A 13,025-nucleotide genomic window follows, 5' to 3' on the forward strand; every position below is an offset into this window, starting at 1 on the left:
AAGCGTGGCCAAACAGGCCATCTAAAATGGCGATTTATAAAGCACTCTGGGACAATTGGGCAAGAGCTAAAATGACAGGCTGCAGCCTAAAAGACAAAGATAAACAGTCTGCAACCCAGACGAGTGAATATCCAGATATGGTTCATCTCCAAGACAAAAGAGGCATTCTGGTCAAACTAGGTTGTTTACCAGATATAAAAGTGCCATGACCCCTTATTTGGGAGGGAGGTGAGGACACTACATGTCCCCAGCACCTGCAGACATGGCCATTGAGGACACACCCAGAGATTGGTGTGGCAGAAGCCGATTGGACTTTATCAATCAGGGTGATCAAGTCCTGATTGACTGAATTGCAATGGCCAAAAGGACCGCAAAACCCAACGAGGTATAAAAGAGTGCTGCACAACCAAGAATCTCTCTCTCTCCAACCCCACGAACGAGTTACAACAATGGTAACCATTGCCAGCGACGACCAGCATGAGGAGAGCCACCAACCCGAGAAGGAAGTAAGACCAGAGCCAGAGCACCAGACCAAAGGACCAGACTACGCAGAGGATGACTGAGACCAGCGCACAGATAAAGGCCAATATTTGCTTGGGTACTTGCCAGTCACTCAAAGTTAAGTCAAGATCTTGTTTTGGAGTTGAACTCTGGTATTTTCTGTGAAGATCACTTATTGTTGGTTGAGTGAGTGATTATTGATTAGGAGTCTTAAATAAATATTGATTGAACTAACCAGATTTGTCCACTACATAAGGGTTAAAACAGACTGTGCAGCACTCACAACAATTGGCGACTCCACCAGGACATCGACAAGAAGTAACTTTGTTGCTCCGATATTGAATCCCGCAGAATCTATATTAAATGATTATTTAAAACTCAGAGCCAACAGGTGTAAACTCCTTATTAGACAAATAACTGTTTATTGTGCACGCATTGTTATTAACAAGGAGGATAGGGTAAACTCCTTAGGTTTAAATTAGAATCCGGAGGGATTAGGACCGGAACATAGCCCACAGCTTTACCCACAGTCCAAACAACTCCCTACTCCTTGTCGTTGAATATAGAATGGCAGGAAACAGTACAGACACAGAGAAGTGTCCCATATGGGAAGCAAAAAGCAGAGAATTTATTAAGAAGGGTGGCCCCTGTGGACAGAATCTTGTGCCAATACTGAAATGGGACCGGGATCCCTAGGGCAGAAGTATTGGGATGGTCTAATGAAATTCAGGAAAAACGGGCAGACAAAAGTGAGAAAGAAATTGCCATTGTGAGCTGCTTAGGACAGCTGCCAGAACAGAAAAGGAGTTAAATACAATTCGCAAGGAACTGGAAGAATCAAAGCGAGCACAGGAGGAAAAGGAGGAGGAGATGAAGAAACTAAGGGATCAGCAGGATAGAACAAATAAGAACCAAAAAGGAGGAGATTAAGAAACTGAAGGAACAACAGCAGGAGAGGATAGAGCAGAAAAGAGCCAAAAAGGACAGAGAGGTGGATGAATTAAAGGGAACCAACCAGGCAATTTTTTTTAACACTACAGCATAAACAGGCCCTTCGGCCCACAAGTTGCACCGATCATATCCATACCTACCAGGCCATTGAACTATCTGTAACTCCCAATCCCATTAAATCCCACGTACTCATCCAGAAATCTTTTAAAAGACCTCAGCGAGTTTGCCTCTACCACCACTGATGGCAGCTGATTCCACTCACTCGCCACCCTCTGAGTGAAAATCTTACCCCTAGCATCTCCTCTGTACTTGCTTCCCAGCACCTTAAACCTGTGTCCTCTCGTAGTGACCATTTCAGCCCTGGGAAATAGCCTCCGAGAATCCACCCTATCTATTCCCCTCAACATTTTATAAACCTCTATCAGGTCGCCCCTCAACCTTCGCCTCTCCAGGGAGGAGACCTAGCTCCCTCAACCTATCTTCATAAGGCATGCCTCCCAATCCAGGCAACATCCTTGTAAATTTCCTCTGCACCCTTTCAATAGCTTCCACATCCTTCCTGTAGTGAGGCGACCAGAACTGCGCACAGTACTCCAAGTGGGGTCTGACAAGGGTCTTATAAAGTTGCAGCATTACCTCCCGACTCCTAAACCCAATCCCTTGATTAATGAAGACCAGTACACCATACGCCTTCTTGACCACATCCTCCACCTGCAAGGCTGATTTACAAGTCCTGTGGACCCAGACCCCAAGGTCCTTCTGCTCCTCAACACTCAAATGTAATTTATTACATTTGGGCAATTTTCAAACCCAGTATGACAGAGCCTACCAAGATGCCCAGTGTACTGTCATGGGCAAAGGTGAAGCCAAGTGGGCAGTAGCACGATTGAAAGCTAAATGCGCTGATCCGCAGGCGGCAATAGAAGTGTTACATCAAGCCAGTAAAGAATGGAGACAGGCAACCGCTAACCACTCCAAATACCAGTGAGAAATTTCACGGCTGGAATCCCTATTATCGGATCAGGACGGATTTATGTATACCTTTAAGTCCTCTGGGTTCCAAGTCCTCTGGGTTCCAAGTGCACGGGTACAAAGTGCTCAGGGTTCCAAGTGCTCGGGGATCGAAATCCCCAGAGTTCCAAGTGCTCCTGGCTCCAAGTGCTCGGTGTTCCAAGAGCTCTGGGTTCCAAGTGCTTGGGGTTCCAAATGATCCGAGTTCCAAGTGCTTGGGGTTCCAAGTGCTGGATGTTCCAAATATTTGGGGTTCCAATTGCTTGGCGCTCTAAGAGCCTGGGGTTCAAAGGACTCTTTTTTCCAAGAGATCTGCATTCCAACTGGTTGGGTTTCCAAGTGCTCGGGGTTCCAACTGCTTGGGTTTTCCGGTGCTTGGAGTTCCAAGTGCTTAGGGTTCCCACTGCTCATTGCTCCTTGAAATTTGGGTTCCAAGTTCTCGGGGTTCGAAGTGATTGGGATTCCACGTGCTCGGGGTGCCAAGGGCTCAGGGTTCCAAGGGCTTGGGGTCCAAGTGGCTCGAGGTTCCAATTAGTCAGAGTTCCCAATCCTTGGGGTTCCAAGGGCTTGGCTTTCCACGTGCTCCGGGTTCCAGTGGTTCATGGTACGAAGGGCTCGGGGTTCCATGTGCTCAGTGTTCCAAGTGCTCTCTCTCGCTGTCTCACTCCCTCTCACATTCTTTCTCTCACTCTCTCTGACTCTCTCTCACTCTCTCTCCTCTATCGCACTCTCTCTCACTGTCTCTCACTCTCTCTCCCTCTCACACTTTGTCTCTCTCACACTCTTGCACTCTCTCTCACTGTTTCTCTCTCTCTCACTTTCTCCACTCTTTCACTCTCTCCTACTCTCCCTTATGCTCCCTCACTGTCCCTCACACTCCTTCACTCTCCCTCACTCTCCTTCTCTCTGTCTCATTCTCTGTCTCTCTCTCACGCTCTCCCTCTCTCTCTCACTTCTCAATCTCTCTGACTCACTTGAACTCTTTCTCACTCTCCCTCTCTCTCTATCTCTCATTCTCTCACACTCTCTCTCACTTTTTCACTCTCTCTTACCCTCTCACTTCTCAATTTCTCTCACTCACTTGAACTCTTTCCCACTCTCCCTCTCTCTCTATCTCTCGTTCTCTCACACTCTCTCTCACTTTCTTGCATGCTCTCTCATGCTCTCACTCTCTCTCACTCTCATTCTCTCTCTCTCTTTCTCATTCTTCAATTCTCTCTCAATCTCCCTCACTCTTGCACTGTCTTGCAGTCTCTCGCACTCTCCCACACTCTCTCTCATCTCTCACTCTCTCTTACTCTCTCACACTTGCCCATTCGTTATCACTCTCTCGCGCTCTCTCTCTCACTCGCTCTCACGCTCTCTCACTCGCTCTGACTCTCTCTCACTCCCTCTCTCTCTCCCTCATTCTCTCTCACTTTCCCTCTCTCTCTTTCTCTCGCATTCTTTCACATTCTCTCTCTCTCACTTTCTCTCTCTCTTCAACTCTCTCTCACTTTCTATCTTTTGCTCTCACTCTCTCTCTCTTGCACTCTCTCCCTCGCACTCTCTTCAACTCTCTTTCACTCTCTCTCTTTTGCTCTCACTCTCTCTCACTCTCGTTCATTCACTCTCACTCGCTCTCACTGTCTCTCATTCTCTCTCACTCCCTCACATTTTCTCTCACTCTCTATCTCTCTCATTCATTTACACTCTCTCTCTCATTCACTCTCATCCTCTCATTCCCTCTCTCTCGCTCTCTTTCACTCTCTCATTCTCTCTTACTCACTCTCACTCTTTTGCACCCTCTCGCAGTCTCTCTCACTTTCTCTCCCACTCTCCCTCACTCTCTCTCTCACACTCCCTCACTCCTTCACACTCTCTCTCACTTTCTCTCTCTCTGTCTCTCTCCCTCTCACTCTCTCTGTCTCCCTCTCACTCTCTCGCACTCTCTCTCCCACTCTCCCTCACTGTCCCTCACTCTCCCTCTCCCTCACTCTCCCCTCTCACTCGCTCTCATTCTCTCTCAGTCTCTCACTCTCTCTCACTCTCAATCTGTCTCACTCACTTGCACTCTCTGTCTCCCTCTCATTCTTTTGCACTCTTTCCCATTCTCTCTCTCTCTCTCCCTCTGACTCTTCAACTCTCTCTCTCACTCTCCCTCACTCTCTCCCTCTCACTCACTCTCTCCCATTCTCTCTGACTCTCTTCAACTCTCTCTCACTTTGTCTCTCAATCTCTCAAACTCTCTCTCTCACTCTCTCCCTCACTCTCACTGTCCCTCTCTCTCTTAGTCTCACTCACTCTCTTATACTCTCTCTCATTCTCTCTGACTCTCTTCAACTCTCTCTCACTCTCCTTCACTCTCTCTCTCCCTCTCTCTCCTTCACTCTCACTGTCTCTCTCTCTCCCCCTCTCTCACTCTCTCTTAGTCTCAATCACTCTCCTTCACTCTCCCTCTCATTCTCCCTCACTCTCTCACACACCTTTTCTCACTCTCCCACTCTCTCCCTCATTCTCTCACACTTTTTCTCATTCTCCCTCTCTTACACTCTCTCTCACTTTCTCAATCTCTCTCCCTCTCTCTCCCTCACTCTGTCTCTCATTCTCTGTCCCTCTCTAGCACTCTCTTTTAGTCTCACTCACTGTTTCGCATTCTCTCTCGCTCTTTTTCTCTCGTTCTCTCTCCTTCACTCTCCCTCACACTCGCTCACTCTCGCTCTCTCTGTCTCACTTTCTCTCACTCGCTCTCACTCTCTCCCACTCGCTCTCAATCCCTCTCGCTCTCTCTCTCACTCGGTCTCGCTCTCTCTCTCATTCTCTCTCACTTTCTCTCACTCTCTCTCATTCGTACTCACTCTCTCACTGTCTTACTCTGTCTCACTGTCTTACTCTTCCTCACTCTCCCACTCTCTCTCATTCTCCCACTCTCACTCTCTCGCAGTTTCTTGCACTCTGGCTCTCTCTCACTCGCACTCTCAGTCTATCGCACTCTCTCACTCTCTCTCATTCATTCTCACTCTCTGGCTCTCTCTCTCTCACTCGCTCCCACTCTCTCTTTCATTCGCTCTCTCTCTCTCACTCTCTCTCATTCGCTCTCTCTCTCTCTCACTCTCTCTCTCATTCTCTCTCTTTCTCTGTTTCACTCTCTTTCTCTGTTTCACTCTCTTACTCTCTCTCATTCTCCCACTCTCGCAGTCTCTTGCTCTCAGGCTGTCTCGCTCTCTCTCACTCGCTCTATCGCACTCTCTCGCTCTCTCTCACTCTCCCGCACCGTCGCTATCGAGCTCTCTTGCTCTCTCGCTTTCTCTTACTCTCTCTCACTCTCTGTCTCTTTCTCAGTCCCTCACTCGCTCTCTCGCACCGATGGTTGAAAGTGTCTTCACACGATTTTACCTATGATGATGTAATTGATGATTTTGTGAAGTAAGCGCAGAGAAAAAGAGCTTTATAAATTGCTATTCCAGCAAAGGATGAAGCAAGAAAATCTTTCAAAAATCGGCCCCTCCTGCATAGTCTCCTGTTTAATTGCTGTTTTTCAAAATGGACCATTACTGAGCTAATAGAACGGCTGCAGCCAGTGCTCTGCTGATAGTTTTAATCACCATGGCTCTCAAGCCTGGCTTTTGGAAAGTCTCCAGGACAATGAACCAAATCCTAAAGAAAGAGTGACTGATATTGAACTGGAATTCACTGGGCTCCACTCACAAGAATTTACCGCAATAACTTTTATGATTTTGTGAGACGAAGTAAGGAATGTCATTTTTGAAGCTAAATGAGACTGAAATATAATGAATGGCAGCGAATGCATCTTATTGATTGGAGTTACTGGACTGGCTCATTTCGTCTGCATTGGCCTGTGCTGCAGTCATATCATTGGATAATTTTTCCCTCATTGCTCGCCTCAAAACTCACAGCTCACAATATTGACCATATTTACTCTAATTCTGACAAGAAGTAAGCTTGGATTTCAATTCAACGATTATTCATACAGATGTGTGAAAAAAATAGTGATTGTGCATTTTTGTGGCTTTCACCTTTGTGTTCTGTGGGCGAGGGTAGGTGGGATGGGAGAGGGCACGAGTTTGGGTTGGGGGGAGGGGGGAATGGCCCAGAAATGAATGTGAGTACAGAGCCCCACGAATTGTAAATCTGTCTCTGTATGTGAGAATCGAGTGCACACAGTTCCCACGGTGACAGGAGCTGACCTATATCAACACACGCCAGGTGCTTGGTATAATTCTCTTCAAGTGGACCAGGCCAGGGTTCCTAACCAGGAAATATTGAACCAATGTATCAGACAAGTGGTGAACTGAGAAACACTGGCTGGAGTTGAAATGATGTGGAGTTGCCGGCGTTGGATTGGGGGTAAACACAGTAAGAAGTCTCACAACACCAGGTTAAAGTCCAACAGGTTTACTTGGTAGCAAACGCCACTAGCTTTGGGGGCTTTGCCCCGAGTTGAAATAACATTCTTTCCTAAAGCTGCAACAGAACTTCTATCCGATCGTAAACTGGAAATAGCAATTTCATTGGTCAGTGAATATTCAAGATCAATTGGATTCTGGTGAGTTTATTTTTTAACAGTTACTGATTTTTATCCCTTTAATAGAATGTTTTTTAGTGACGGAGCGGCACTTTTTCAGCAAATATTGCAGAGGGCGCCAAAGAACTTCAGTTAAGAGGTGAGATTTATTCATCAAATCTATGACCAGGATTTTACAATTGTTAATGCAACAGCAGAAATTGCTCCTTCCTCCGAATACCTTGGCAATTTAATTCAGAAAAGATCAATTTCTCTTCCCGGCGTTGCCACAATTCCATGTTTAAATACAATGTTTAAAAAAAACCCTCTATCGGCAACACATTTATTCCAATAAAAAGACAGATTTCAGTCACAGAATTAATAACAGCGGATTTATTCAGCAACATTAACATTTCAGGAATTAACCTAAAGGGTGTATATTTGTAAAAGAAACAAAACTGCGTTTATCGCAGCGTTGCCAAATCTTTAATTAAACATGATTGGAATATCTGAAAGCTGACTATTTGGAATTTGGAAGCGTTTAAAGGGCACGTGATGTCGGTCCCTCTGTCCAAATTGCTCACAGCGCCATCAGAGTCAGGAGATTATTTTACAAATGGGCTAAGGTTGAGTCGGTTCCTGCCCACACTCGCAGGCGAAATGCAGCAATAGAGGAGCCAGCTCCGTGTAAATCCCCCACTCCTCCTCCCATTTCACAGGAGATAGAAGCAGCTTCAGACCTGTCAGCGCAAAGAGGCGATCGCAGTAACGGTAAGAACCAGAGCCTGTCTTTCTCCAGACACAGATGCACCGATCCTTGCATCTGTCCCTGAAATGGGAAAGATTAGGATCTGTTGGAGCGATGGGAGCCAGTAACATTTTTAAAAACCGAAGCAGCCGCTTGTATGATTAGAAATGAAGGCAATGTGTCTGAGGGGGGTGGGGGGGAGTGGGTGCGTTTTTCAGGCGTGTGCTTTGCACTTTCAGGTTATTTTACATTATTACAACAAGCTGCTCTTTTTATAGAAAGCTTTACTGAGGTGATGTGATCTGGAAGCGTCAAGTCAACAAGTCTTACCTATTTAACTCAGAAAGCTGTCGCCAATGTGAGGAAGGAACCACCATGTCCAGTGTATGTTCCATTCGTCGAGTCGACCTAGCGACAAAAAGGGCGACAGTTCTGTTGAAAAGACAATTTCATAGTGACAGCTTTCCCCGCTTGCAAATTGCAAAGGTTTATGTTTAAAACCAGTTTATCCCAGTATCTGAAGTTCTCTATATTTTATATCCAAGAACCGCTGTTTTAGGTACCAGATGCAGTTTTGTGATTGTCATTGCTCGCAAAGCAAAATAATTACTGTTCAGGAAATGACTTTTACTTGTGGTTTTATGACTGTTATGAAGGAATTTACTGTAAATGATTCGCATCTTTCAGGTCGAGCACATCTGGAAACGTTGTACTGATGTTCTGTCTTGATGCCCACGGGGAAAGGTGCACAGACCATCTGAGTTTTGGGAAAATGCATATTGCAATGAAATTAACTGAAATTCTGCACGTGAATTTATTATAAATGTTGAAATTTAGGATCCGATGGTTTTTTTCTCCGTAAGGATTTTCGCAGTTTTCGGTAGATTATATTTTGCAGCAAATTTGGTTCCTGTGAGAGAGATTGCTATTTAGTAATTTATTTCCTTTGTTTCCCTTGACGCATGCGCTTTACTGCAGGGTGGGGAACCAAAGCATCTCCATAAATCATTCTGACATTTGTGTCCAGTCAGTGGGACAATAGAAATTGTTGCCGGATTAAATTCCTTCATTCTCTCTCTGTATGAAACCCCACATCTTACTGATCTGTGGCTTAAACGTTTTTCTTCCTAATTCAATAAACCTATCTGTGATCTACAATCAGAAAAATAAGCCTGTAAGAATGATCAAGAAAAAAATGTCAAAGCCGCAAGACTTCAACACAGACAAGCCTGGAGATGTAGTCTGGCACCAACTGAGAATTCCAGAGTGCTTTAGGGAAGGGTTTGGCTGCAAATCGACTGCAGCCACTGTTTGAAACCATGTTAAAGCAAAGCTCACTTGTCACTACTGTTTTTAAGCTGTAGTGTGTAGGTCTCCATCTAGAAAGAATGCAAATCCAAAAATATGGATTCCAAAAGATACTTTTTGATTTTAGTACTACAAATATGGTTAGACTGAAAAAGACATTGCAGATGGAGGAAGTTGCCGTCTTACGTGTTTCATCCACTACCTGCCCTGCTTTGTCAAAGTGACGCGTTTTATTACCCGTAAATCATTTTAAAGCTGGACACGAATTAACTGAACATGCTCTAGGCAAATTTCAACTGGTTATAATTGTACATATCGACCATCTTTAAAAGGGATAGAGGGAAGACGAATACAATGTTTGCATTGAATGTGATCGTCAAATTATGCTGATGTGGCATTTTTGCAAATCAAATTATTATTTTGCATAAAAAATAAACTTTGTGAGGGCATTCCTTTAAAATCTCAAGCATTCAGCCCTGTTTTCATTGATATATTGGTTAGCTCAAATGGCTGCATCCTCATTTTATTCTTCCTCCAATCTTGCAATGTTGGAAAAAAAAGACAGGAACATTTTTAAAAATCCTTGGCTAAACTCTCTGAAGAAACTATATTGCTCCCCTGTGACAATTCTGCCGTGTTTTGACTGCATATTAGTGTAGGAAGTAATGCAGTTGTCAATAATATTTGTTGCCTAATATAATTTTGAGACATGTTTCGCATGGTGTCTTATTAGAACATAAGAATTAGAAGCAGGTACAGGCAATTTCATTCCTGGAACCTGTTTCATAATTCAGTTTCAATACAATCTGCATATTAACACTGTGGGTGGCACAGTGGTTAACACTGCTGCCTCACAGTGCCAGAGACCAAGGTTCAATTGCAGTCTCTGGTGACTGTCCTGTGCAGTTTGCACGTTCTCCCCATGTCTGCATGGATTTCCTCCAGGTGCTCCAATTTCCTTCCAGTCCAAAGATGCGTGAGTTAAGTTGATTGGCTGTGCTAAATTGACTTTGCGTGTTAGGGAGATTATCAGTGCAAATAAGTGCAGTTTATAGGAATAGGGCCAGTAGGCTTACATAGAACATAGAACACTACAGCACAAACAGGCCCTTCGGCCCACGAGTTACGCCGATCACATCAACACCTACCAATCCATAGACCTATCTATAACCCCCAATCCCACTAAATCCCATATACTCATCCAGAAGTCTTTTAAAAGACCCCAGCAAGTTCGCCTCCACCATCACTGACGGCAGCCGATTCCCTTCACTCACCACCCTCTGAGTGAAAAACTTACCCCTAACATCTCCTCTGTACTTGCCTTCCCGCACCTTAAATCTGTGTCCTCTCGTAGCGACCATTTCAACCCGGGGAAATAGCCTCTGAGAATCCACCCTATCTATTCCTCTCAACATTTTATAAACCTCTATCAGGTCACCTCTCAACCTTCGTCTCTCCAGGGAGAAGAGTCCCAGCTCCCTCAACCTATCTTCATAAGGCATGCCTCCCAATCCAGGCAACATCCTTGTAAATCTCCTCTGTACCCTTTCAATAGCTTCTACGTCCTTCCTATAGTGAGGCGACCAGAACTGCGCACAGTACTCCAAGTGAGGCCTGACAAGGGTCTTATAAAGTTGCAGCATTACCTCCCGACTCCTAAACTCAATCCCTCGATTAATGAAGGCCAGTACACCATACGCCTTCTTGACCACATCCTCCACCTGCGAGGCCGGTTTAAGAGTCCTGTGGACCCGGACCCCAAGATCCTTCTGCTCTTCAACACTACTAAGACTCCTGCCCTTGATAGTGTACTCATTCATCCCATTGGTCCTGCCAAAATGGACGACTACACATTTATCCGCGTTGAAGTCCATCTGCCACTTCTCCGCCCAGTCCTGCATCCTATTTATGTCCTGCTTGATGGGCTGAATGGCTAATGCTTGCACTGTAGGTATTATGTAATTCATATTATGTATGAACTTATTATGATGACCAGCTCATCAAATTATTTTTATGATGGTTTGGAAATATTGCAAGAGTTTGTCGTTGTTCACTAGAGAACAGGTAGCATGATTCCATGTCTTAGAACAAAGAACAGTACAGCACAGGAACAGGCCGTTCGACCCTCCAAGCCTGCGCCAATCACATTGTCCTACCTGGACCAACAACCTATATCCTTCTGTTCCCCACCTGTTCATGTGTCTATCTAGATAAGTCTTAAATCTCACTAATGTGTCTGCCTCAACCATCTCACTTGGCAGTGCATTCCAGGCCTCCACCATCCTCTGTGTAAAAAAAAATTCCCCCTTACCTTGAACTTATGCCTCCTTGTGATTGTCATTTCTGCCCTGGGAAAAGCTTCCAACTGTTCACTGACCAACTGTATTGTGCAAACGCTTTTAGAATGGGCAAAGCCTGCTATTGAACTTTTCCAAAATCTCCAGCATGGCCTTTTAACTAATCACTAAGAAAACTTCATGACATTAATGAACATTTCTTCAAACTGTTTCAAATCTCTGCTAAAATCTGGCTGCTAAAGTATCTTCATGTTGGACAGAGTGCTTAATACATTTTGCAGTAATGGGATTTAAACATTCTTGTAAAGAGTACAATTACCCCCTCACTGAGTAGAACTCCCAGGATGTGGGTGAGTTCAAGTTAACTTGTAGGTGAGCAAGAAATAGACAATGGTCTTGGGAAACAAGAGAAATGTTGCTCCAATCATAAATAATACTTCTGAATCATGCTTTAACCTGTCAAAAAAAATACAGTTTTGACTACTGATGGACGAAAGGAGCAAATAAAAAATTGCCATAAATTAGTCTACAATTATTTAAGAGCTAAACCCAATGACCCACATCTCATGCTTGTGTTCACATCAAGTAATGGAGAAACATCTGACTGAACGCCACAGAACCAGATGTTGGGGATGCCAAGACTGTTCTGAACTCTATCACCTGTAAGTGAAACTTTATTCACATATGTAACATTACCTGGCACAGTAAAACTCAGCATAAAAGTATAAAGCAGTTGCCCGTCTGCATCTCCTGAATTTTTAAATTATTTTTGTCAATAAGTTGTAAGATCTAAATTAACCCAAAGGATGTAATTTGTTTGCCCCCTTTCCATTCTCAGGGTTCTGTGTCTACAATCTTGGCTAAGGGCAGTGGCTGTAAATTTTAACTGTTTTTGAGTTAATAGAATCAAACCAATCCATCAAATACATCAATGGACTAATGTTGCTGGGGACTCTCAATCCTTTGCAAGAATCCAGAACAGTGGGATGTTAATACTGAAATCAAACCTTCATCAGAGTAGCTTTACCTCAGCAGAGTTTCTAATATACCAGAGACAAATCCTACAAAATGCTTTTGTCAATACACCTTTTAGACTGTTCTTTAGATTGTGTTGTCACCAGAAGTTCTGCCCTTTGTGTTTAGCAATTCAAATGAATGGATAATCATCACTGGCTGAAACCTATAACCTTCCAAATATTGGCTCAGTACAGTTTTTCAAACCAAGTTGTGCTGTGAGTGATATCCCAATGAGATTTATGAGAAACTAGGCCGGGTTACAGTTATTTACACTTGAATTCTACTCTTCAAGCGACAAACAGAAAAATCTAAATGTTGTAAATGAAGGAAATCATCTTCATTTTTCAGACATTTTCTGTTCAGTCTCAGAAAATTTTGGTAATTGCTTAATTCCATGGTTCATTGCTCTGCCTTAATTGAATTACTTAGCCTTATCTTCCTACAGCACAGGCAATTAACTGGTTAATAACAATTTATTTCAGAAGGTCGAATCAGCCTTTCTAAGTGCTGGTGGGATTTGAAATAAGCTGACAATTTTCCAGCAAAGCAAAGTGCTAGGAACTTCTGAACTACTTCAAGATCCATGAATTCTAAACACTAAAATAGCCATTCTTCAAAATTATAATATGGGCTCAAAGAAGTCCCCATTCTGCTGTACTGCAGGACTGCAAAACAAAATTCCAAAGTC

General features: G+C 44.0%; 1 protein-coding gene across 1 annotated transcript in view; it reads left to right on the plus strand.

Annotated features, from left to right (window-relative positions):
- The first annotated feature begins 7,559 nt into the window (after nucleotides 1-7,559).
- The window catches only part of basp1 (brain abundant, membrane attached signal protein 1), a 120,243-nt gene continuing 114,777 nt past the window's right edge, over nucleotides 7,560-13,025 (plus strand). Inside the window, exon 1 of the mRNA XM_080201430.1 lies at nucleotides 7,560-7,738. The gene's annotated coding sequence lies outside the window, so the exon portion shown is untranslated. The remainder of the gene's footprint in view (nucleotides 7,739-13,025) is intronic.

This window comes from Carcharhinus amblyrhynchos, chromosome 2, assembly GCF_965287045.1.
Source record: "Carcharhinus amblyrhynchos chromosome 2, sCarAmb.v2.hapA, whole genome shotgun sequence".
NCBI lineage: Eukaryota > Metazoa > Chordata > Chondrichthyes > Carcharhiniformes > Carcharhinidae > Carcharhinus > Carcharhinus amblyrhynchos.